Source organism: Lactuca sativa, chromosome 4 (assembly GCF_002870075.4).
Source record: "Lactuca sativa cultivar Salinas chromosome 4, Lsat_Salinas_v11, whole genome shotgun sequence".
Lineage (NCBI taxonomy): Eukaryota > Viridiplantae > Streptophyta > Magnoliopsida > Asterales > Asteraceae > Lactuca > Lactuca sativa.
The window spans coordinates 87,091,382-87,117,984 of record NC_056626.2 but is presented as its reverse complement, the minus strand read 5'-3'; positions in this window follow the sequence as shown (position 1 = coordinate 87,117,984).

Sequence of the window (26,603 nt, the reverse complement as noted above, 5' to 3'; positions counted from 1 at the left end):
TCGGTCGGCATAACTTTTCTGCCGACTCTGAGCGGTCTGCAGTCATTGTCTAATCTGCTGTATCATCTCGATAGTTTGCAAAACTACCTCTGTCTGACCCATCACCCTATGCCCAACCTTGCCCCAGCAGACTGGGGTCCTACACTTCCGCCCATACAACAACTTGAAAGGTGGGGCGCCAATACTGGAATGATAGCTATTGTTGTAGGCGAACTCTGCAAGCGGTAGGTGGGAATCCCAACTCCCACCGAAGTCAATGACGCACGCCCTCAACATATCCTCGAGGGTCTTAATGGCCTGCTCACTCTGCCCATCGGTCTGCGGATGGAACGCCGTGCTAAAATGCAGTCGCGTACCCAGTTCCTCATGCAATTTCTGCCAAAAATGGGAATTAAACCTGGCATCTCGATCAGAAACAATAGAAACTGGAACCCCATGGCGAGAGACAATCTCGCGGACGTATAGGTCGGCCAACTTCTCTGCCAACGAACTCTCCTGTATGGCTAGGAAATGGGCAGTTTTGGTCAATTTATCCATGATGACTCATATAGCATTGAACCCCTTGCTGTCTTCGGCAACTTCGTGATGAAATCCATTGCGATCCGTTCCCATTTCCACATAGGAATCTCCAGAGGCTGCAGTTTACCATGCGGCCTCTGATGCTCGGCCTTGACCATCCTATAGGTCAAGCACCTCTCAACAAACCAAGCGATATCTCACTTCATGACAGGCCACCAATAGCTCGAACTCAAATCACGGTACATCTTGGTGGCTCCCGGGTGAATAGAAAAACGAGATTTATGAGCCTCCTCCATCACTGTCTGCCGGACTCCTCCAAACATCGGAACCCAAACTCGACCGTAACGGGTCAACAATCCGCGGCTATCCTGAACAAACCGGGCGCTTTCGCCCTTAGTCCTCTCCAACTTCCAGTTCTCTGGTCTCATACCCTCAATCTGAGCATCCCTGACCAAACCCACCAGCGGGGAATCCACCGCTATCCTCATACATCTGGCTAGGGTCGAGGACCCAGCTGGCTTGCGGCTCAGAGCATCCTCAACCACGTTCACTTTACACGGATGGTAAAGGATCTCACAATCATAGTCCTTGCCCACATCCAGCCACCTGCGTTGCCTCATGTTCATGTTCGGTTGATCCACGATGTGCCTCAAACTCTTGTGATCCATGTAAATAGTACATCGGATTCCATACAGAAAATGCCACCAAATCTTGAGGGCGAAACCACTGCTCCCAACTCAAGATCGTGCGGAGGGTATCTCGTCTCATGCGACTTCAGCTGCCGCGATGTGTAGGCTACCACCCGTCCCCTCTGCATGAGAACTGCCCCCAAACCTGTGATGGATGCATCACAAAATACCACAAAATCCTCCACTCCCTTAGGGAGTGTCAATACCGGTGCCTCTCATAACAATTGCCAGAGAGTCTCAAACGCCCTCGGCTGCTCAGGGCCCCACCGAAAATCCACCCCCTTCCTCGTTAGACGAGTGAGGGTACAACAATCTTGGAGAAATCACGAATGAATCTCCGATAATTCCCTACTAAACCTAAGAAACTCCTGATTTTAGAGGGAGAGTTCGGGGTCTCCCACTACATAACCGCCTCCACCTTGGCCGGATCGACCAAAATCCCGTCCTAGTTAACGAGGTGTCCGAGGAACTGGACCTCTCGTAACCAAAACTCGCATTTCGAGAACTTGTGATATAGCCGTTCTCGCCTCAGAACCTCCAGCTTCTCCCTGAGATGCTCCTCATGCTGCTCTCGAGTCTTGGAACACACCAATATATAATCTATAAACATAATGACCGAGCGATTGAGCATCGGTCTGCATACCCGGTTCATCAGGTCCATGAACACTGTTGGCGTGTTGGTGAGCTCAAACAGCATCACCACAAACTCGTAATGACCATAACGAGTCTGAAACGCGGTCTTATCCACGTCTTCCTCCCTTACCCTGACCTGGTGATATCCTGATCTCAAGTCAATCTTGGAAAACCAAGATGCACCCTGCAGCTGATCGAAAAGATCATCTATCCTCGGGAGCGGATAACGGATTGTGACATCCCCTAATTTCTCGGCCAGAAAAGACTGATTTAATTTATGCTTTTTAAAATAAAATTAGAGAAATATTTTTAAAAGATGTTGCGGAATTGGTCCCCAAACAACATATGATAAAAGTTTATCAAAACTTTCTTTAAAGAAATGTATAGTTTCATTTCATATCAAAACCTTGGGATGTCATGTTCCGATATAGATTAAAAGCATAAACAAGGCATTATAAGCCTTTCAACAGTTATTTACAACTACTAGCCTATAATCCAAAAATCCCTCATTGTCCTCCGACTATGCTCGGGGTCCACTACCTGTAACATAAAAAGCTGAGTGGGTCAAGATTGGGAGCCTGGTGAGCATATAGGGTTTTCAACCCACAATAATAATAAACTTACTAAGTTCATCAATCAACAGTAACTCTGATTACCCGTTCCCGTTATCCTTACTTTATGTCCCTAAACACTTATCACAAGGGACCTAGCCTAAAGAATATCATCGGGATGGACACTACTGCTAAGGGGTTTCCCCAGCCATACATGTCCTAAAGGCAACCATGAGGGGGATGGAGTACAGCGAATGAACACTCTCAGTTCATTAACACCTACAGGTTGCGGACCTGCTAATGTTTCCCACTGGACTGTCTATAAACTCCGTGCTCGTCATCCAAACTCTGCTAGATGACTGGATCTCAAAACTCATCGAGGCCTCTCCTCAATTTTATTTTATCACACATCACTATCTACCCATGTTCTACCCAATATATTTGTAGATAAAAAACTTATACAGTTTAAAACTTGTATAAAATGTCAACTCAACAGTCACCACAAATAAACAATTAATATATATTTACACATAGCACGTATTATAAGGTAAATACTTCATATCTATGTGTAAAATGAAAATGACTATACACTCACATGATTTGATGATAATCGGGCAGCAATTCGTTTCCTAAAACGATCGTTTCTAATAAAACCAGGAGTTTTATTGAGAAACCAGGCTTTGCAAAAGTCGGGCTTCGAAACCGAAAAGAATACATTATAGGGGTATGAACTCACTTTGATAAGCGGTGATTTGGGCGGCGTTTCGTTTCCTGTAAAGAGTTTATTTAATGAGAAACCGGCTAAAATTGGACAGGTTTCGACAGGAGAGAGGTTACTTCTCGAGAATATCGGGGCTTCGAGCCTTGCTTAGGGTTCGAGACTTGATACCAGTGCTTTAGGGGTTGTATATGAGCTTATGGGAGTGGAAAATATGAAAAAGGATGAAAATTGGGGTGAAAAGTGTAAAAATTCGGAAGCCCTCGCATGCATATATATAGTCTGAAGGTTCGGACCCGGAGCTATGCGAAGCTGACACGCATCAGATAGGTTTCTTACTTTGGACCGAAGGCTCGCAAGGTGCTAGGCTCGGATTGGACCAAACCTCGGTCCAATGGGAAGGGGCCACGTGCGAAGGAGGGTGTCCGAGGGGTGTCTTCGGGGCATCTCATGCAAAGTTGTTGGCTTCTAAGTGGAGCTCAGCGCACGCATGGGTTCGGTCCACTCAGCAGCTGCCACGTGCGAGGGTGACGTGGCATGCGAAATTGCCCGGTTTTTCCTATTTTTTCTTTATTTTTGTGCCAAACTTGCGAAAATCATAACTTTCGCATACGAGCTCCGTTTTGGACATTCTTTATATGCACACATAGGTAAATTTACGCTCTACAACTTTCGTTTAGACTCCGTCGGCTAATTTTGAGTTTAATTTTTTTATTATTATTTTTAACAGACAGGGACATGAAATCCGTTAAAAACTCATAACTTCTTCATCCAACGTCCGTTTTCGTTAGACTTTTCACTGTTGTGCTACTAATGACGTGACCTTCAATTCTCGTTTAGGTTATGTCGGCTAAAAATCGCTCGATCTAAAATTAGAGTTTTTAGTTGTCTACTGCTAAGATGAAACTTCGAAAAATCATAACTTCCTCATACGAAGTCAGATTTGGGCGTTCTTTTTATCGAACTTCTCGGTTTAACGAATACTACGACTTTCGTTTAGATCACTAAGGCTAAAAAGTAGTATATCAAAAACTCACTTTTTACGACATTCGGCACCGTGCCGGTTTTGTCGTGAAACTTCGACAGATCACAACTTCTTCGTTATAACTCGGATTTTGGTATTCTTTATATCTCTGAAATCCTTGTTTCGACCACTACAACTTTATGGAAAGATATCGGGGTTATCTCACACTTTAATTTTGATGCTTATTTTTATTCTTAATTAATTAAATCCTAATAATTAAGCATAAAACATATAATTCACATAATTCCTTTTCATTTCTTCTAAATGAGTTACAAAGGTTAACCTAGACCATTATGTCAATATTAATGCCTAGCCTAGAAGCACGGGCTTTACAACTCTCTCCCCCTTCGGATGATTCCGTCCCCGGAATCACACAACGACAAACAACTACAGGTAGCGACTCACTATATCACTCTCCGTTTCCTAGGTGGGATTTGGCCCATTTATATGTTTCCAACGTACAAGCACTAAATCGACTGTCTTATGTTACAACTTCTTAGTCTTACGATTAACGATTGCGTCAGGTTCTCCAATTAACCTCTTGTTTTCATCCAACCTTAATTCAGAAATGGGAATTATGTCGAGCACACCTCTCGTGAACTTTCTCAAATAACACACATGAAAGGTGTTATGAATACTCTCTAGTTCTTCTGGTAATTCTAGCTTGTAAGCTTGATTCCCGATCCTCTGAAGAACTTTAAATGGTCCAATAAACCTTGGACTCAACTTTCCCCTTCTACCAAATCTTATAAGTCCCTTCCACGACGAGACTTTTAGTGAAACTGAATCTTCAACTTCGAATGATATTGGTTGTCTTTTCTCGTCAGCATAGCTCTTTTGAGCAGGTAACATCTTTTTCCTTAATCACTTACAACTTTTCGGCAATCTAATGGACTATTTCAAGTCCCATAAACTGCTTTTCCTCAGCTTCCAATCCGACACTTTTCCCCATACAAAGCGTGATAAGGTGTCATCTTAACGCTTGAGTGGAAACTATTATTATAGGTGAATTCTACTAGAGATAAGTGTTCATCCCAATTACCTTGAAATTATAGGGTACATGCTCTAAGCATATCCTCCAATCTTTGAATTGTTCATTCGCTCTGACCATCGGTTTGCGGACGGTAAGCTGTATTCAAACACAACTTGGTACCTAATTCCTCTTACAGACTCCTCCAACACCATGAGGTAAAACGATTGTCACGATCGGATACAATCGTTAGCGGAACACCTTGAAGCCTCACAATTTCCTTCACGTAAGAATTCGCCAGTTTATCCATAGACTATTTCTCTTTGGCTGCTATGAAATGCACACTCTTAGTGAAGCGATCAACCACCACCCAAATCATGTCGTGACCGTTCCTTGTTCTAGGCAGTTTAGTCACAAAATCCATGGTGATGTCTTCTCATTTACCCCTGGGTACGGGTAAAGGTTCTACACTCCCATACGGTTTCTGATGTTGTGCCTTCAACCTAGCACAAGTTACACACTCGGCCACATACTTAGCAACATCGAGCTTCATCGTCGGCCACTAGTAATAGGTTTTTAGGTCCCTATATATTTTCGTACTGTCGGGATGAATCGACTACATGGTCTTGTGAGCTTCTTCCATCAGAAGATCTCTTACTCATCCCGTCCTAGGTACCCAAATCCTATCTTTGAATACCTTCAATCCCTAACCGTTTATATCAAACACCAACGTTTTACTCAAACGTTCCTCCTTCCAGTCATTTTTCTCTAAAGCTTCCTCTTGAGCTTTCTTTATACTTTCCACAATTGTAGAGACAACTTCAATTCTCAACGCTTTTGGCCTTTTCTTTTCGAGGTTCAACTTCTGACTGAGAGCATCAACATCAATATTTGCTTTACCACGGTGGTAAAGTATCTCACAATCGTAGTCCTTGAGTAACTCTAGCCAGCGTCGTTGCCTCATGTTCAATTCCTTCTGATTAAGGAGATATTGGAGACTCTTATGATCAGTGAAAAGTTTACACTTTGTGCCATGAAGATAATGTATCCATATCTTTAGGGCGAATACTACTGCTGCCAACTCCAAATCGTGAGTGGGGTAGTTCATTTCTTGCTCTTTCAATTGCCTCGATGCATACGCTATCACCTTATCCCTTTGGGTCAGATCACATCCTAACCCAACTCCAGAGGCATCACTATAAACTTTGAAGTCATCAACTCCTTTAGGTAACAAAAGAATCGGTGCTTCACACAACTTCTTCTTTAACTTCTCAAAGCTTCCTATGCTTCTCATTCCAAGTATAGACAGCTCCTTTGTGGGTCAAAGCTGTCAATGGAGTCGCGATCGAAGAAAAGCCTTGGATAATCCAGTGATAATATCCAGCTAATCCTAAAAAGCTTCAGATCTCCATAGGAATTTAAATTGTAACCTTCGAGTTATAAAATAAATCCTTATTGAGGACTCCTTCTTTTTTTCTTGGAATAAGTACTTTCCTTCATTTATTGTAACAGACCGGTGGGCCATGTTCTAATGATCTCTCATTGTATACTGCACTACTTAGACTCAGATCTCGTTGATACAATTTTCAGAACAAACAACACCTTCCTTCATGTTCTAATGTGATACAATCACAGTTCAACATGTATCATTCCTAAATATCAACTTCTTTAACAATGAGTGAGATGCTTCTGTTGATCACTTTAATCATCTTTTACCTCAATCTTCTGGCTTAAGTCAAATGCTACATCGAACTTGGTTCTCTGAACCATGTAACATACCCATCTTAGTCGGACTCCATTCAATACGACCTCTAAGGTCGGAATAACAATCATCTTCTTAGTCATTACCGAAATGATGGTAGCAACAGACTAGAACAAGACGGAATCAAATAATAGCTCCTTGGTAACCTTGTGACTTTCCCTGGTCCAAGTACGATTCATGTGCTTCCGGTAGTATAGGCTTCTACTACCATTCGCACCTACTCATACTCGTCCCAAGTATTGTCTCGTAGTTCTCCAAATCACCATACAAGAATTTCACATAGTCATTCAATTCATCATATGACAAAACCAGGGTTCATAGTATTTCCTTGAAACGATTACACAAAGGTTCAAGTTTACCCTATAATATGCCTCTAATAGGCCTAACCACTTGTTACTATTCACATTACTACTTTATAACTTGATCTTCTTCTTTTGCAGCCTCAAGTGTCATCTGAAAGGCTCTCGCCTTCGGCTTTGGTGGTAGATTGGGCTTTGCAACATCCTTCCTCTTCGGACAGTCTTTAAAAACATGCCCTTCTTCATGGCACTCAAAACATACCCTCTTGTCGGATGGACACACGTTGGCATAATGCCCAGTATTTCCACATTTGAAGCAAGTCACCTCCTCACTACATTTCCCTGAGTGCTTTTTCTTGCACTTCTCACACCATTTCACTTCACCTCCTCCTCCTCCAAACTTCTTAAACTTAGAAAATTTGCTTTTCTTGCTGGAACCTGAAGTTCCATCAAATTTTCTCTTTTCACCAACTTCCGCCCTCTCCGGACCCTTCTCTCTGATCTGAACCTCAACGTTCTTAGCAGCCCAGATGGCGGATTTCAAATTGGTTGCTTGCTTGACCATCGGACCAAAGTCCGTTGGTAATCCAAGGGTGAACTTCTTGATCTTCAAGAGTTCAGTTGGAACTAGGTAAGGAACAAGATTCATCTTTTTAGTAAAACTAGCAGCGTATTCAATAACGCTCATCTTTCCCTTCTTTAAATTCTAGAACTCATTATTAATTTCCAAAAGATCCTGCTCAGAGCAGTATTGAAGTTTTAGTTGTAGTACAAAGTCTTCCCAAGACATCTTACTAGCTTGTCCCTTGGGCATCGAATTAGCTAGTAACTTCCACCAGTTCAACACACCAGACTTTAATAGAGGAATTGCAAGTGTGGTCTTTTGTTTGTTGCTGCACTCACAACTTTCAAACATCGTCTCCATTTCGGAGATCCAATTCATGACTTCCACCGGTGTCGGACTTCCAGATAGACACGGCAGTTTAGATGCCATGAAATCTTTATATTTGCATCCGCGTCCATTAACTCCTCCATCCTGGTTGTTTTCTCTAACTATCGGTGGTTGGCTTGACCAAGAGTCCCACTATAGCTCCCTCCTACTGATTGCCCTTCATTCAATACGGGCTGTTCAACAGGCATCGTAGTCTCTTCTCTATGTTGTTGTAGTAATCACCTTGTCTCCTCCATCTGGCGATCTAACGTCATTTGTATCATTGCTTGTACCCCAACCATCGTCATTGGCTCAGGTGCAGCTCCTATAACAGGTATTTGCTCAACTACTTGAGGTTGAGGCTTTTGATCCCTGTTTCTGTTAACATTTTCAACTCCACTACGAGTTCTTGCCATTACAATCTATATACCGAATAAGGCGAATTTAGGTCTTTATCCTTGTTAGACATATTAATTCCCTTATCACTCCGAAACGTTTACATGTTAGTTCTAATCTCGTAATCGTACGCCTAGAATCCTACACACATAAGGTTTCCAGATCCGGTCGGCAATAGACCATAGATCCGAAAAAATAATGGCACACATGGCAAACACATAACATTTAGCACATAAGGGCATTTTAGGCATCTTTCCTAAAATTAACTAGTGCTCGTGTCTAAAATATGATAGACACTCATCCACACTCATCACTTAGCATTCTAAGTTTAAGTTTAGAAATTCAACAATTTCTTAGTTCGCTTAAACTAATGCTCTGATACCAACTGTTACATCCCCTAATTTCTCAGCCAGAAAAGAACGATTTAATTTATGCTTTTTAAAATAAAATCAGAGAAATCTTTTTAAAAGATGTTGCGGAATTGGTCCCCAAACAACATATGATAAAAGTTTATCAAAACTTTCTTTAAGAAATGGATGGTTTAATTTCATATCAAAACCTCGGGATGTCATGTTCCGATATAGATTAAAAGCATAAACAAGGCATTATAAGCCTTTCAATAGTTATTTAAAACTACTAGCCTATAATCCAAAAATCCCTCATTGTCCACTGACTATGCTCGGGGTCCACTACCTGTAACATAAAAAGTTGAGTGGGTCAAGCTTGGGAGCCTGGTGAGCATATAGAGTTTTCAACCCACAATAATAATAAACTTACTAAGTTCATCAATCAACAGTAACCCTGATTACCCGTTCCCGTTATCCTTACTTTATGTCCCTAAACACTTATCACAAGGGACCTAGCCTAAAGAATATCATCGGGATGGACACTACTGCTAAGGGGTTTCCCCATCCATACTTGTCCTAAAGGCAACCATGAGGGGGATGGAGTACAGCGAATGAACACTCTCAGTTCATTAACACCTACAGGTTGTGGACCTGCTAATGTTTCCCACTGGACTGTCTAGAAACTTTGTGGTCGTCATTCAAACTCCGCTAGATGACTGGATCTCAAAACTCATCGAGGTCTCTCCTCAATTTTATTTTATCACACATCACTATCTACCCATGTTCTACCCAACATATTTGTAGATAAAAATACTTATACAATTTAAAACTTGTATAAAACGTCAACTCAACAGTCACCTCAAATAAACAATTAATATATATTTACACATAGCACGTATTATTAGGTAAATACTTCATATCTATGTGTAAAATGAAAGTGACTATACAATCACATGATTTGATGATAATCGGGCAGCAATTCGTTTCGTAAAACGATCGTTTCTAATAAAACCGGGAGTTTTATTGAGAAACCGGGCTTTTGGAAAAGTCGGGCTTCGAAACCGAAAAGAATAAATTATAGGGGTATGAACTCACTTTAATAAGCGGTGATTTGGGCGGCGTTTCGTTTCCCGTAGAGAGTTTATTTAACGAGAAAACGGCTAAAATTGGGCAGAGTTTCGACAGGAGAGAGGTTTCTTCTCAGGAATATCGGGGCTTCGAGCCTTGCTTAGGGTTCGAGACTTGATACCAGGGCTTTAGGGGTTGTATATGAGCTTATGGGAGTGGAAAATGTGAAAGAGGATGAAAATTGGGGTGAAAAAGTGTAAAAATTCGGAAGCCCTCGCATGCATATATATACTCTGAAGGTTCGGACCCGGAGCTATGCGAAGCTGACACACGTCGGACAAGTTTCTTACTTCGGACCGAAGGCTCGCAAGGTGCTAGGCTCAGATTGGACCAAACCTCGGTCCAATGGGAAGGGCCACGTGCGAAGGAGGGTGTCCGAGGGGTGTCTTCGGGGCATCTCATGCGAAGTTGTTGGCTTCTAAGTGGAGCTCAGCTGCGGTCCAATCAGGACGTGCCACGCATGGGTTCGGTCCATGCCACATGCGAGGGTGATGTGGCATGCGAAATTGCCCGGTTTTTCCCATTTTTTTCTTTATTTTTGTGCCAAACTTGCGAAAATCATAACTTTCGCATACAAACTTAGTTTTGGACGTTTTTTATATGCACCCGTAGGTAAAATTACGCTCAACAACTTTCGTTTAGACTCCGTCGGCTAATTTTGACTTTAATTTTATTATTATTATTTTTAACAGACCGGGACAGGAAATCTATTAAAAATTCATAACTTCTTCATCTGATGTCTGTTTTCGTCAGACTTTTTACTGTTGTGCTACTAATGACGAGACCTTCAATTCTCATTTAGGTTATGTCGGCTAAAAATCGCTCGATCTAAAATTCAAGTTTTTAGCTGTGTACTACTAAGCTGAAACTTCGAAAAATCATAACTTCCTCATATGAAGTCAGATTTTGGCGTTCTTTTTATCGAACTTCTCATTTTAACGAATACTATGACTTTTGTTTAGATCACTAAGTTAAAAAGTAGTTTATCAAAAACTCACTTTTTACAACATTCGGCACCATGCCGGTTTTGTCGCGAAACTTCGACAAGTCATAACTTCTTCGTTATAACTCGGATTTTGGTATTCTTTATATCTATGAAATCCTTGTTTCGACCACTACAACTTTATGTAAATATATAGGGCTTGTCTCACACTTTAGTTTTGACGCTTATTTTTATTCTTAATTAATTAAATCCTAATAATTAAGCATAAAACACATAATTCACTTAAAATTCACATAATTCCTTTTCATTTCTTCTAAATGAGTTACAAAGGTTAACCTAGACCATTATGTCAATATTAACGCCTAGCCTAGAAACACGGGCTTTACACGGTTCTTCACCATTAACTTGTTCAGCTCCCTATAGTCAATGCACATCCTGTGCAAGCCCTGGCTTCCGAACAAAACCCTGCTCCCAACCTGGTACCCTCACCATATACTATAAGTTCTCCCCCACTTGGGGTTCGAACCACCACCAATTGTCCTTCACAGTCGATCATGGCGCCAAAACGACTAAGAAAATCCATCCCCACAATCACGCATACATCCCCCATGGGGATAGGAATCAAATTTATCGGGAAGGACACCCCAAAAATCTCCAACTCATATCCCCGGTAGACCGAAGAAGCAGAAACCCCATGCTCGTTGGCGATCGAAACTCGCAACGGGCACTCAAGATCATCCATTGGCACACTGAACCCTCTAGAGAAGGTCTGAGATACAAACGATCGACTCGCCCTCGAGTCAAATAATACCAAAGCAGGCAAAGAATTTTCTAAAAACGTACCTAATCATAGGTACAATCCATAAGCATAACACGATTACAATAACTGAGACACAGAATAGAAACGTACCAGCAACCACATCCGATGTTGCCTTCGCCTCCTCGGCCGTGAGCTTGAAGGCGTGACCCTGAGCCTTCAGAGGCTCCACCTTGACTGGCCTCCCATCTCCAATCCTCACAGTAGTTGGCGTGGAACCCTGTGCCGGCTTGGCGGCGAGCTGCAGACAGCTGGTCTTCATATGACCACCCTGATGACAATGGTAACAAATCCTCATATCTGCGGGAGGGGCGGACTGACAACATTCCCTAGCATAGTGCCCCTCCTTGCCACATTTGTGGCACCCACCTCCTGCTCTACAAACTCCTAAATGAACCCTACCAAACTTTCCACAAGTACGGATCTGCTGACTCCCAGACCGTGTATCAGCGGTCTTAGACCGCTTAGGCGCCGGCTGAGAATGTGCCGGTGCCTGACGCTGCTCCTTCAGCTGCAACTCTATCTCCAACTCATGCCGCCTCGCGGCTTCCTATAGATCCAGGAGGGTATCACAATGTTGTCTAGGCTCAAACTGTCGTATATCTGTCTTGAGCATACTCAGATAACGAGTCATCTGAGACTGCTCTTACGTAAACTCCGGGAAAAACATAGCCCTCTCAGCGAACATCCAGGTAATCTCCATCACAGACACCCCATCCTGCCTCAATGTCAAAAACTCCTAAGCAAGCCGCTCCCATTCCACGTGCGGAACGTAGCGGGTTCGAAACATATCCCGGAACTGCTCCCAAGTAATAGCAGCCTGTTGATCATCAGAATATGAACCTGTCGTCAATCTCCACTAGTCCTTTGCCCTAAGCCTAACCAGGTTCAAAGCACACCTGACCTTCTGGTCGGCGGGACATGAGCGTGAAGAAATAGCCCTCCACGTCAGACAACCACTACATAGCTCTGATCGCATCTTGAGTACCATCAAATGTCGGTGGCTTCGTATTATCGAAGTCCCGGTACTGGAAAGCCCTGTCGACTCCTCCTCCAACCCCTGCCGCAGTTACAGCCGGCGTGGCTGCAGCGGCAGCTGTCTCTACTAGAGCTGCATATCGCTCATAAAAGTACTCAACCATCGTGGTCTTAATCGACCCAAAAATCTCTGGAAGCTGCGCGTGGAACGCAGCAGCAATCTCGTCGTGCATGATCTCCCGGATCCTGGCATCCAACTCCTCGGTCCCTATCTAAACCATGAGCTCAGGTGCTACCAGCACCTCCAACCCTCCGTCTCCAACCCCGATCCTGATCCTGATCCTGATTTGGACCCAGAAGCAACACGTCTCATCACCACCATACTAAATATATACACAAGTCATCAGATAAACAACATAATGTCGGGTGGCCATAACCCATAAACCCTAGGGGCGGTGATTTCCTTGCTATGCATATGGGTCCTGTGCTTTCAGTAGTACGGGCCCATACTACCTTCCACACCTACCCATATTTGTCTCAAGTATCACCACAACGTCCTAGCAATATCATCAACATTGAAAATGTGCTCAACCCTCACTTCTAAGGGAATACCAACTATCTCGCATCTAGTCTCACCGCTTATCACGACTCACACATCCATGAACTTCCATCATCCCCTGCAGCGCCCGTGCACGTTAGCTGCACATAACGCTGGACCCAATAGACTTTCGAATATCCAATCCTATCTGAAGGCCGAATCAAAATTCTCAGGCTATAAGGTCTTTATTATGCACAACCGTGATGCATGCACTAAACTTCTACAGTTTTGATGTCAATTCCACGTACAAGAAACCCTACGCTAATAGGCATCATGTAATCAGGCAAATCTATCATGCGATTCCTGAAGATCCCTAGCCTAGCACTAGCATGTTCTTCTAACATATCAGAATATCAAATAATTGCATGGTATTTTGGGGTTTACTTACAGTCTCCGGCTGATCGTACCCTCTGCATCCTCCATCCTTTATTTTGAAAACCATTTTAAAACTTACTTTCCGAAAATCTCCTTGATTTGAGACTGGATTCACACGAGTGTTCCTCCAATTCACTCAAACCAAGGCTCTGATACCAACTTGTAACATCCATAAATTTTACACCAATTAAAAACTTTTTTAACCATAAATGAAAGTCAAATAGCAATGTTTACAAAAACGTTTTCGAATCAATATCCATCAGAGTGTCCCAAAATCATAACATAAGGATGAGGAGCGGTACGGTCATGCCTTCGCCTTCCCATGATCTCCTGAAGTACCTGAAACAGTAAACTGAAAACTGTAAGCTCGAGGGATTAGTGAGCTAACCACAAAATACCAATACCACACTGATAATACCATATCAGTAACAATGTATCAATCAATGAACATACATATTGGCCATCCACCGGACTGGACCGCCCTACTGGGCCTACAGTCTATCTGAATCTATCCCGAGCCTTCGGCATGACTGGTCTGCCTCGTGGGCCTGCAGTATCCCCGGACCGCTCATACGGTATGTTGGCCTTCAACACAAAGCAGGACCACCTCAACCCACCCAGCAAGCAAATAACCATGTGCGCATAACTATCACATACTGGCATATACAACATCAAACATATCTATCACACTGATCATCAATCATAGAATTCTCTCATAACTAATATACCGACCTAGCAGGTCACTAACATACTAATCCTTATAGATCATAAGAGCATAACATACTGTCTACCCTGATTCCGATCTAACAAATCATAACCACATGTAGCATACCATAACATCAACAACTAAAGGGTCGGCCTTGTTGCCATATACCTTATTGATATAGTGAGGAAAACTCACCTTGCAGATGTCGACTCGGAAGATACACTCTGATACACTCCAACTCTTTGGTCACCCGACACCGGCTCCACCACCTATGATCATAGTACAATATACTCATTAGTCCATAACCTTATAAGGTACCCCATAACCGACTAGTCAACCCCTGATCAAGGTTAAAGTCCTTAGTCAAGTTCAACTATCCATGTTGACCTCGACTCGCCGAGTACCCTCGGCTACTCGTCGAGTTCCTTGAAGTACATTCCAACTCGCTGAGCCATCGGAGTGACTCGTCGAGTTCCTTCGATTCTCAATCAAACTTTAAGGTCACTCATCGAGTTCCCTCCTTGCAACTCGACAGATACACACTCATACATATCCAAGAGAAAACTCATCCGACTCGCCGAGTTGTTCATCAACTCGTCAAGTCTTATGACGGTCTTCATCTGACTCGCCGAGTTGTTCATCCAACTCGTCAAGTTCACGGCTATCTTCATGTGACTCGCCGAGTCAACTTTGCGACTCGCCGAGTCCATTCAGTCCTTTTTCCATACAGACTTGTTTTGAGCCATGCAGCGGCTCCAAATCATAGATCCAAGCTTCTAGGAATGCTTATCACGTAAAGTTGTAAACTTTACGTGCATGCATGGCCTTAAAGGCTCCAAATGCCAAATCTAAGTTCTTAATGGGGCTTCATGCCCAATAGGGACCTCAATCACAACCTAAACTGTGACTTTATGCTTCTAAAATCCAAGGAGGGTCCAGATCTGAAGTTACAACTTCAGATCTAGCCCATAGCCCATCATACCAACTTGAAAATCCATAAAAAGCCCTATAAACTCAACAAAAGGGAAAAAGGGAAGTAAGGATGGAACTTTGATACCTCCAAAGGATGCTAGCTGAGGTAAATCCTGCTTCCCACCCCTTCCTTGCTTCAATTCCTTTGCACTCTTATCTTTCTTCCTCCAAGATTCTCTTTCCAAGCTTCAAACACCACACCAAGGCACCCACACACGTATAAGGACTCTCAAGAATCTCTAGAACTATAAAGAGGCCCAAGGGAGGCTAAGGTCCCTTTAAATAGGGGTGCAAACCCCAGGATTTATGGTTTCATCTGCCAGCTCCTACTCGCCGAGTCCCAATATAGACTCGTCGAGTAGGTCACTTAACACGCAGTCCCGTCCCGCTGCTACTTGACGAGTAGTTCAACCAACTCATCGATTAAAGCTTGACCCAATAAATCTTATTTAAGAAATACCTGAGAATCGGGGCGTTACAACTCATTTATATGGCTCATATACTTTTAAAAATTAAAATTTTACTATGAACTTTTAGGACGTTACAAGTTGGTATCAGAGCCTTGGTCAGAGGGATTTAGGCACACTCTTGGGTGTGTATGAACTCAAACTGAGGAATTGGTAATCTTTTTAAGGAAAATACGTTTCCTAAAATATTTTTATAAAGAAAAAGGGGTGTGATGCGTGCAATCGGTCGAGCTCAAGTAACTGATTCCTAGAATACCCATACATGTTGATATATCATATGATATGGAATGTTTGCATGCTAGGATAAGGCTAAGCATTACTTCAGGAATTGCATGATAGGTTGGACTGATTTGTGATCCCTTGTAGCCTAAGAGGAAGTGAATGTTATGATAGGTTGGACTGATTTGTAATCCCTTGTAGCCTAAGAGGAAGTGAATGTTATGATAGGTTTGGAATCTATATTGGTGTAAGTGATTGCTATGTGTATGCTTTAAAAATTTTATACGATTAGGATTATATAGCCTTAGAATGACTAATTTAGCCTTATTTCCTGCTCCTCATCTGGTTGTAATCATAGGGTAGAATCATTTATTCGATAGTTTATTTGATCCCGTTTCTATATAATTTTCATGCATTAGGAAATTGGCAATGAGAGTGGAAGTTCCTATTGTAGTAGCAAGTGAGTTTTGGATGTCCTTTGATTGTTTTGTGGCTTTTGAGTGTTACTTCATGAATACTTCTTGCTTTGTGCTTTGTGGGAATCTTGTTGTTGTGAGTAAACTATTATGTCAATACGTTAAGTTACATGCTGTAAAGGTTAAACAATCCCAAAGAGATCAATTTGGCCTTATTGCGTAGCTCTCATATGAGTCTAACTGTTGTGGGGTTAAGTCTTTGAGTCTAAGGATTGTCTAAGCTTTGTTGCATGCAATTATATTGATGAAGTAGTTAACTAACATAAGTGGGAGTTCTTCAGCAATTGATGGCAAGGTGAAGTGAGCAACCTAGGAGAGCCTAAGAAGTGTTTTAGTGGACCGGGTGCACTATTTACCGAGTACTTGGAGTACCAATTTGAGAATGTGACTTATAGGATTTGAGATGTTTCTTAAGGAAAGTGTGAATGCATGTGGAAGCTATTGTTGGTCCCGTACTACTAAAAGCATAGGATCTATACTCGAATTAAGGAAAGGTCATGGGGATTCAAAGAAGCCTAGAGGAGGAGGATTCTTTGACTACGTTTTGATCATTTGTGCAGTTACTTTTCAGTATGGTGATGAGCACATGTGGAGGAGGTTCAAGTTCAGGCTCAGGTGCCGGTGTTGAGTCGACGAATAAACAGATGTAGGAGTTCATCTCGTTGGATATCACCCACGACATTTTTGAGCAAACTCCTATGATTTTTGGTATGGTCAAGGAGGGGATAATGGAGCTCTTGGAGGAGCGTCTTGGGGCTTTTCGGGCTGAGAATGCAACAGGAAATTTAGGGGCTCGAACTTTCTCTCATTAGGAGTTCAAGGCATGTGGAGCCCCATAGTTCTTTGGGGAAGAGGATCTTATTGCTAGTTTTTGCTCTGAGGGATCGAAGGTGGGATATGTATCATGCCTTCACATGGATCGATTACATGATTAGATTATTAATGAGGTTTCATAGACCTTACAAGAGGAATTGTAATGCATTATTGTAAATATCACTAATAGGTTGGTCGCAAACTTCGAGGATCAGTAACATATGGAATTAACGGGGTGACTCGGGAGTGGGAGCTTGGTTTGGAGATGCAATGGGGAAAAAGTAAGCAGACTCTTAATAAGACTCTAATAATATCTAAGCATCTTGATTTTTCCATGCTTAATGTTGGAGGCCAGAGTAGCCACGAAATTTTTGCTAAGCGTGGAGGAACCCACAAGCCTATGTGTTGGAAGTTCAGATGCAGCGGGTGCAGACAGAAGGGTCATGTTCATCAAGATTTCATTTTGGAGGTAGAATTGTGTCAACGTTGTCATGAGCCTTGTCATATTAGGGCAAGTTGCCCACATTTTTTGATTGGGGTGGCTCAAACCCCATCATCTGCGGTCTTTCAGGACGCAGAGCCAAGACCTCAAAACCTCACGGGTATATATTCCTTCATGCATTTTAATCGCTTTTTCTTGTTATGATTGGGTGTTTAGACATTATGTTCGGTGTAGTTAATTCCCTCCTAAGGATCACAGTTCTTTATGATTGCATGGTTATCTATATCTAAGGATTGTCATATGTCATTTTGCATTCCAAGAGTCATGTTTAAAGAGTAGTGAGTTGATCCAACGATATGCATCAGTTCGGGAGATGGCGGGAAAAAATGGTGTGATCATAGACCAAAGAAATACGAGTGTCATGCTTAGAGGACTAGGAGTCTGACCAATGTGTTAGATTCAGCATGATGGCTCGGAAGGAGTTTCAATGTAAGTTCATTGGATCAGTGGAATTCAAGATGGTTAGTATCTTTCATGGTGGAGAGGTGTAACGATTTGATCAAAAAGTGAGTCCTGGGTAAGATGCTTCAGTGATCAGCCACTAGGATTGTCAAAAGGATTCGAACTATATTTGTTGATGACGTTCTAAATTCTTAGATTTTTGGCAAGTGAGCTGTTTGATTGGTAATCCTTATGATTCGATCAAGGGTTTATTCTTCTTTTTTCATTAATTAAAGTTACTCAAGGATATGGAATTGTATCAAGGGAAGGCACTTTGGGTGCATCGATGTTTTTCCTGTAAGGGTAGCGAAGTGTCTGATCTGGTTCGAGGAGTGGATACCCTAGGCCACTTAGTATTGGAATCTTATCTCTTGCAAGCTCAGGAGGAAAGTAGTGTAGTAATAAGGTTGCAAGATGGTTCGGAAATCCATCTATTACGTGGTTGGTAGAGTGCAATTCAATCCATGTGGGGGAGAACAATTTGTATTAGGGTTTGCACAAGGAATGTGGATTCAGGTTATCTTGTCGAATGTATGACACATTAATGGTGGCGCATTGCGGATATGTGAATATGTTCAAGTTGAGGGTTGTGTTAGAGCCTCTCTACCTGTTCTTTTCTGATAAAGGATTTGGGGTTCGAAGCATGGCCTGAACACCTGATTTAGGTATAAACGGATATGGTTTCGACTCATGATTGATTATGCTTTGGTATGGTTGATAGATGGCAAGACCGTGGGATGGGTCAATTGTTGTTGTGGAAGTGTTGTAGGATTATGGGGTAGCCATAGCATTCACAAGGTTGATAGGTTGCCATGGAAGTGGTGTAAGACTGTCGGGTAGCCGTAGCATTCACAAGATGGATAATTGTTGTGGAAGTGTTGCAAGTCAATGATGAGAGTCGTAGCATTCACTAGGATGAGTTAGACCATTGTAGGAATGGTTGTTGGAGTGTAGGAGGATCACAATGCACACATGGGTCAAGTCTGACCATCATTTTTGGTTGACCACTTCTTGTTGGCAATGACGATTGTTAGAGTTGTGAAGGTTTTTTAGGCTTGTATAGCCCTCAGGTGGGTGAGACTCCTGGGTAAGGCCCATTTGGTTATGTTAGAATGTGTAAGACCCATGGGCCAGGCCTGTTAAATTATGTAGATTGGGTGAGATCCATAGGAGAGGCCCGTTCAGTTATGATAAATTGTGTAAGATTTGTGGGCGAGGCCCGATTGGTTATGATAGTATAGGTAAAACCCATAGGCAAGGCCTGATTGTTTATGTTAACTTGGGTGAGCAGACCATCCAGATATTCGAAGATATGCATAGGGAAGGTAGTGATGGTCGTAGCCCCTGGACCAGTGATGGAAAGATGGCGAGATCATAATGATCTGCAAACTTGAGCATCCCAGCGAATTAGATAGAATAACGGTTAATCAAGAAGCAGTAACAGCATCACTCATGAGGGAGGGACCCGGTATTAATTTGCATAGGTAACGTGTTAGATTATTTTTAGAATAAGGATACTTTGTGATCAATGGATTGAATTTTTGTGGTAATTATGCTAGGGTAGCTTTTATTAGTTAGACTCTTAGACAGAGTCTCGTGGTGTGACCACGCATGAGATTGTCGGTATCAACAGACGATTAGGGATTGTACATCCATGTTTAGTAGAAGATCAGCATGGATACAAGAGATCTTAGATAGATTAGATATGAAGATCTTGACGATCAAGATGGGAGTGAGGTTTGGGTTTGGAGCATATTATCGGGACTTGCATTGAAAGTCATCTTGTTTTCAAATGAAATATTTCAGCCGCGATGAAAGGTCAGGGATTTTGATTTTCCAGTTGTTCGCAAGATAATCAAAGAATATAAGTGTTTTGTTCAATTCGAGTTGAAAATTAGAGTCTTTATGGATATGGGATGTAACATCCTGAGATTTTGTAGGTATTTCTGAATCCTCTCTTTTATTATTATTTTGTCATTATAGTCCCAGGGGATGGAAGAGTGAAGCCATGAGAAGCCTAAGGGCTAAAGTTGCAACTTTAGGATCAAGAAGAGTACGCTAAGCGTACATAAGCTACGCTAAGCGTACTAGGTGTGCCACTTGTGTATGCTGGGCGTACTTACGTCAGATGAAAACCCTAATATTTAGGGTTTGGGTGTTATATAAACATCCCTAGGAGCTCATAACCCTCCATAGTTTTGAGCCATTTTCACCAAACCCTAAACCTTCTCTTGAGTGTGTGAGATAAACGTGTGTGTTTTCAGTAGTTGGAGAAGAAGGCATTACATCAAGAAGTTGGAGAAGGAAGGCAAGCTTGTAGATCTGAGCTTACTTTATGCTCTACAAGCTCCATGAGGTAAGAAGACCCAATCTTTATGCTTGTATGATGTAGATCTTGCCTTATTAGATTTATGACACCTTTCTTGTCCCAAAAAGTCTCAATATTATGCATGTGGTGTTTTGGACGTGATAAGTTGTCCTTTCAGACCCTAGGAAGGGCCCTGAGTGATAAAAATGATGTCCCAAAGGCTAAAAGTATCCCATGCATGCAGTAGAAAGGTCTTAATGGGTTAAAACCATGTATTAAGAGCTTTTTGGATGTCCAAAGTCTTAAAGTTTGAGACTTTATGGTTCGCAGACACATTTGGTCGATGGATCTAGAATTTGGACTTAAGTGCTTAAGCCATTTAACACCTATTAGAATTTTGGTAAAACTTACGTACGCCCCGCGTAAGTTCTGTACGCCCAACGTACTGAGCTAACCTCCTCGATGGTGGTCAACACAAGGTGGAGTACGCCCCACGTACGCCCTCTGTTGGGCTTTTGACGAGTTAGACTTCGGGATTGGGCCGCCTTTGGATCAGTTTGACTTGGTCCTTGATGGACTTTTTGAATAGGTGTGTTTTGGGCCAGTTTTGGTAATGGATCTTAAAATGAGGCCCAATTAGGAAGTTGGGCCCAATTTGGAAAATTGGGCCAATAATGGACCTTATATATGTGGACTTTTGGATCATGGATTTGGTATTATGCCTTGGCCCAAATTAGAGAAAATGCAAAATGGACTATTATCCTATGTGGGGCCCTTAGTTAAGATTGATATCCCACCTGTTGACTTAGTATTCGTTATTTCGGATAGTACGGGATTTTCGGTAAGACAGTGGTCGGAGACTTTCAGTCTAGTTCACCACCACTTGTGAGGTGAGTTTTCCTCACTATACTCAAGGGTCGAAGGCACCAAGGTCAGCCCTTTAGATTGTTATCCTACTTTATTGTTAGTGTGATCTGTTAGATCGGAATCCTGGTAGATAGGATGTTTCTATGTGGTCATGATCAGTTAGATCAGTATCCTAGTAGATAGGATGTTGCTATGCTTAATGATTTGTAGATTGGTTTTTCTATCTGTAGAATATTATGTGATTATCTAATATATGTGCACATGATTGATTGTTGGTTAAGGCTTATATGCTTTCTGTGAGAGCCAACAGACCGGGGTATTCCAACCCGTTGTTGTGGGCCGAGAGGATTCCATCTCGCAGAAGATTGGACTCATAGTATGTGGGCATTCCAATCCGATGGTTGTGGGTCAAGGGTATACCATCTCGAGGATGATTGGACCCTTAGCATGTTGGCATTCCAACCCAATGGTTGAGGGCCTGGGGCATTCCAACCCGATAATTGATTGGACCCATATTATGCTATTATTATATGTGTGTTATTTGTTGTGCGGGTATTTTGTGGGAATTCACTAAGTTTCGGGCTTACAGTTTTGGATTTTGTTTCAAGTATTTTGGATGATCGCGGGAAGGCGAAGGCATGATCATGCACCTACTCACATTTTATGATTTTGTTTTTTGGGATGCTCTGATATGAAATTATTTGGAAAACATTTTGTAATTAATAATGATTTCTGGATGTTTGAAAATTATAAATTTTTTGTGAAATTTATGGATGTTACAAGTTGGTATCAGAGCCATAGTTTGAGTGAACTGGAGGAACACTCGTGTGAATCCAGTCTCAAACTAAGGAAAGGATTTTCAAAATAAGAAAGAAGGATGCAGAGTGTATGATCAGTCAGAGCCAATAAGTAGACCCCAAAATACCATGCGGTTATTTGATATTGTGATATGTTAGAACATCATGCTATTTATATGCTATGGATCTTCAGGAATTGCATGATAGAATTGCTTGATTGTATGATGTCTGATAGTCTAGGATTTCCTTATATGAAATTCACATCATTACTGTAGTTTCTTAGTGTATGCATCATATTTGTACATAATTAAGATCTTATAGCCTGAGAATGTTTGGTTTGGCCTTATTTCATGTTCTTGTTTGATGAAGGGCTTAGGGTAGGATCAGATATTTGAATGTCTATATGGTCCAGCGTTATGTATGACTAGAATACATGATTGTTGTAGGGTTGGTGGAAGTTTCATGGTTGAGTTGTGCGGTGTCATTTGGCTAGTTATGATATAGTTAGCATTCCACTAGGAGTGAGGATTAAGCGTTTTCCATGCTTATGTATATTGTTACAACGTTGTGATGATACTTGAGACAAATATGGGTAGGTGTGGAATGTAGTATAGGCCCGTACTACTGAAAGCACAGGACCAATATGTGTAGCAACGAAGTCACAACCCCTAGGGTTTAGTTAGGAGTTGGTTCCCCATTATTTATGCGGATTATCTGATATCTTCCTGGTGTATTTTTAGTATGGTGGTTACGAGGCAATTTGAGACCGGATCCAGGTCAGGATTAGGAGTTGGCAGCCATGAAAGGCCATCATTCACGGAGGATCGTGTCAGGGAGATCATTCGCGAGGAGGTGGTCGAGATTGTCTGGGGTCAGATTTCGAAGATGTTTGGGTCTATCAAGACTGCCATGATGGAGTATTTTGATGACCGATACACAGCCATTGCTGAGATTACGGCTGCTGCAGCCTCCGCAACTGTGGCAGCTGTAGGTGCGGGGATAGGTCAGGCTTTTCAGTATCGGGACTTCGATAACATGGAGCCCCTAATTTTCAATGGGACTCAGGATCCGATCATATCCATGAGGTGGCTATCTAACATGGAGGGATGTTTGTTCACATGCTCATGTCCTACTGACCAGAAGATCAGATATGCTCTGAACCTGCTAAGTTCTGGAGCAAAGGAATGGTGGAGATTGATGACGAGGTCACATTCTAATGAGTAGCAAGTGATGGTTACTTGGGATCAGTTTAGGGAGACATTTCGCGCTCGCTACATTCCACGGGTTGAGCGAAAGTGACTGTCACAGGAGTTCATGGATCTGAGACAAGGTACGGAGACGATGATGGAGATCACTCGCATGTTAACTGAGAGGGTGATGTTTTGCCCAGATTTTGCATCCAAGCAGGCTCAGACGACTCGTTATCTAAGCATGCTCAAGACTAACAATAGACAGTTTTGTTGCTACCTAGTGATGTGACACATTATTGGAGTTATAGGAGGCCGCTAGGTAGAGTGAGCTGGAGATTGAGCTGCATTTGAGAGAGTAGAGGTAGGACCTAGCGCAATCACAGCTAGGGCCAAAGCGGTCCAAGACCGTTGATTCTATGTCTGGAGGTCATCTCGGCCGAACTTGTGGGAAGTGTAGGAAGGCTGATTCTGGGGTTTGCCGATCTGGTAGCAGGTGTCACAAGTGTGGCAAGCAGGGTGACATTGCTAGGGATTGGATGCCGTAGACTCTAGCTTCTGCGGTCAGACTTTGTTACCATTATGAGCAGGTGGGACGTACGAAAGCCCAGTGTCCCCTACTAGCTGCTAGGCCGGTGTAGGCTTCAGGGTCAGCTACACTGAGGATTACTGACGGGAGTCGGAGTAGAGCAAAGCCTTCGAAGGCTCGGGGACGTTCCTTTCAGCTTACAACCGAGGAGGCCAGGACAACATCGAATGTGGTTGCTGATATGTTTCTATCCCTTATCTTGTTGATTATATTTGTTTTATTCTTATATGTGTGTACCTATGATTAGGTACATTTTTAGTGAACCCCTAACATACTCTGATATTATTTGACTCGGGGGCAAGTCGATCGTTTTTCTCTCGATCATTCAGTAGGGAGTTCGGTTTGTCAATAGGAGAGCTAGAATGTCTGTTATGAGTCTCCATTGCCAACGAACACGGAATTTCTACTTCTTCAGTCTATTGGGGTTGCATTTTGGAGATCTTCGGGGTATCCTTCTCGATAGACTTGATTCCGATTCCCATGGGGGATGTATGTGTGATTGTGGGTACGGACCGGTTGAGTCGCTTTGGTGCCATGATCGATTGCAAGGGTCAGCAGGTGGTAGATCGAACCCCAAGTGGGGGAGAATTGGTTATCTACAGCGAGGGCACTAAATTGGGGTCAGGGTTTTCTTCAGCTACCAGGGCTTGGCAGTATATTCAACACGGGTGTTTCGGTTACTTGGAGTATGTGGCGGATACACAGGTAGGGGATTAGGATTCGGTTTTGGACGTTCCGGTTGTCAGAGAGTTCGTAGATGTGTTTCCGGAGGAGGTACCCGGAGTGCCTCTGGAGAGGCAGGTTGAGTTCAGGATCGACCTAGTGCCAGGTGCGGCCGTTGTTGCCAATGCTTCCTACCGATTGGCACCACCTGAGATGCAGGAGCTGTCATCACAGTTGTAGGAACTGATGGGCAAGCAATTCATCTGTCCGAGAAATTCTCCATGGGGAGCACCGATTCTCTTCGTCGGGAAGACGGATGGTTAAGACCGGGTGTGCATTGATTATCAGGAGTTGAACAAGTTAACAGTGAAGAACCGTTATCCACTCCCTAGGATAGATGATATCTTTGATCAGTTGTAGGGAGCATCTTTGTTCACCAAGATAGACATGAGGTCCGGATACCATCAGGTTAGGGTTAGGGAAGAGGGCGTGGAAAAGACTGTGTTCCGGACTCACTATGGACATTACGAGTTCGTGGTGATGCCGTTTAGGCTCACCAATGCGCTGGCGGTATTTATGGACCTGATGAATTGAGTATGCATATTGATGCTCAACCACTCGGTCATTGTGTTTATAGATAACATCTTGGTATATTCCAAGACGATGTATCAGCATAAGGAGCATCTCCATGATCTATTGGGTATTTCGAGGTGAGAACAACTATATGCCAAGTTCTCGAAGTGCGAGTTTTGGTTATGAGAGCTTCAGTTCCTTGGACACCTCGTTTGACCAGGAGGGAATTTTGGTTGACCCGGCCGAGATTGAGACGGTTATGCAGTGGGAGGTTCTGAAATCTCCCTTGGATTTTGTATTATCTATAGGACCCTTGATGATTTGATCTTGACATTATAAGTGTTGGGCCTAACCAAGACTAAATGATCTACTCAACTAAAGTCCAATAAAGTCTTTAAAAATTGAAAAATCGAGAAAGATAATCTTAGACAATGAGATTGATTCTAATACATATCTCGTGTCCATATGAAATATTGAAGAACGAAGGAATAGTTGATCGTTTATCATAGGGTTGACGGTTGATTTGAATCAAAGTTTGGAAGTGGCTTACGAAAGCACACTTTGTTGTTTACTTCAAGATTTATACTTACAATTATAGTTACTGACTTATCTAAGTGGGATACTATTGGATTTGGGTGTCTAAGCCAATAACTAAATTGTTATATTCGTGAATTAGAAGAAAAGTCCTTTTTGGGTTGCCCTCGAAACTAAAAACTAAAAACAATTGCATTTGGAAATGGAGGATAATTTGTTAGTTTATTATATTAATAATAAATTAAATTAGGAATGAAAAAAAATAATTTATTAATATATTATAAGGTTAATATATTAACTGGAAATAGTAATTATTAATTTAGAATTAATCAAAAATTAATTAGAATTAATTTTAGGATTAACTAGAAAAAATTGTAAGTACATGTACTGAGTTGTAATTGTTCACTAGTTGAACAAGAGAGTGATTCTAGAAACTCCCTAGCATGGCTAATTTTGTATATGTGTTTTAGGGTTTCTGGAATGCTCTTTATTGATAATTAAGGAGTTGGCAAATTGCCATATTTGAGATATTATTATTATATTCAACTTAGGGTTATCTAAGGCTTCCTTATCAGCTATAAATAAGACCCTAGGGTCTCAAATTTTTGTCCACTCTTCGAGGCATTCAAGAACCAAATTTCTAACCCCTCTCCTCTCTCTCCTCTCGTTTTATTGTTGCTAGGGTTTGGGTATAAACCATTAAAGGCATCATCTCTTTGGTGCTAAGATTTCCATGTCCAATAACAATAAGGATTAGTGTGGTTTGTTTACAATAACAAATCAAAAGGTATGTAACCCTATTCTTTGTATT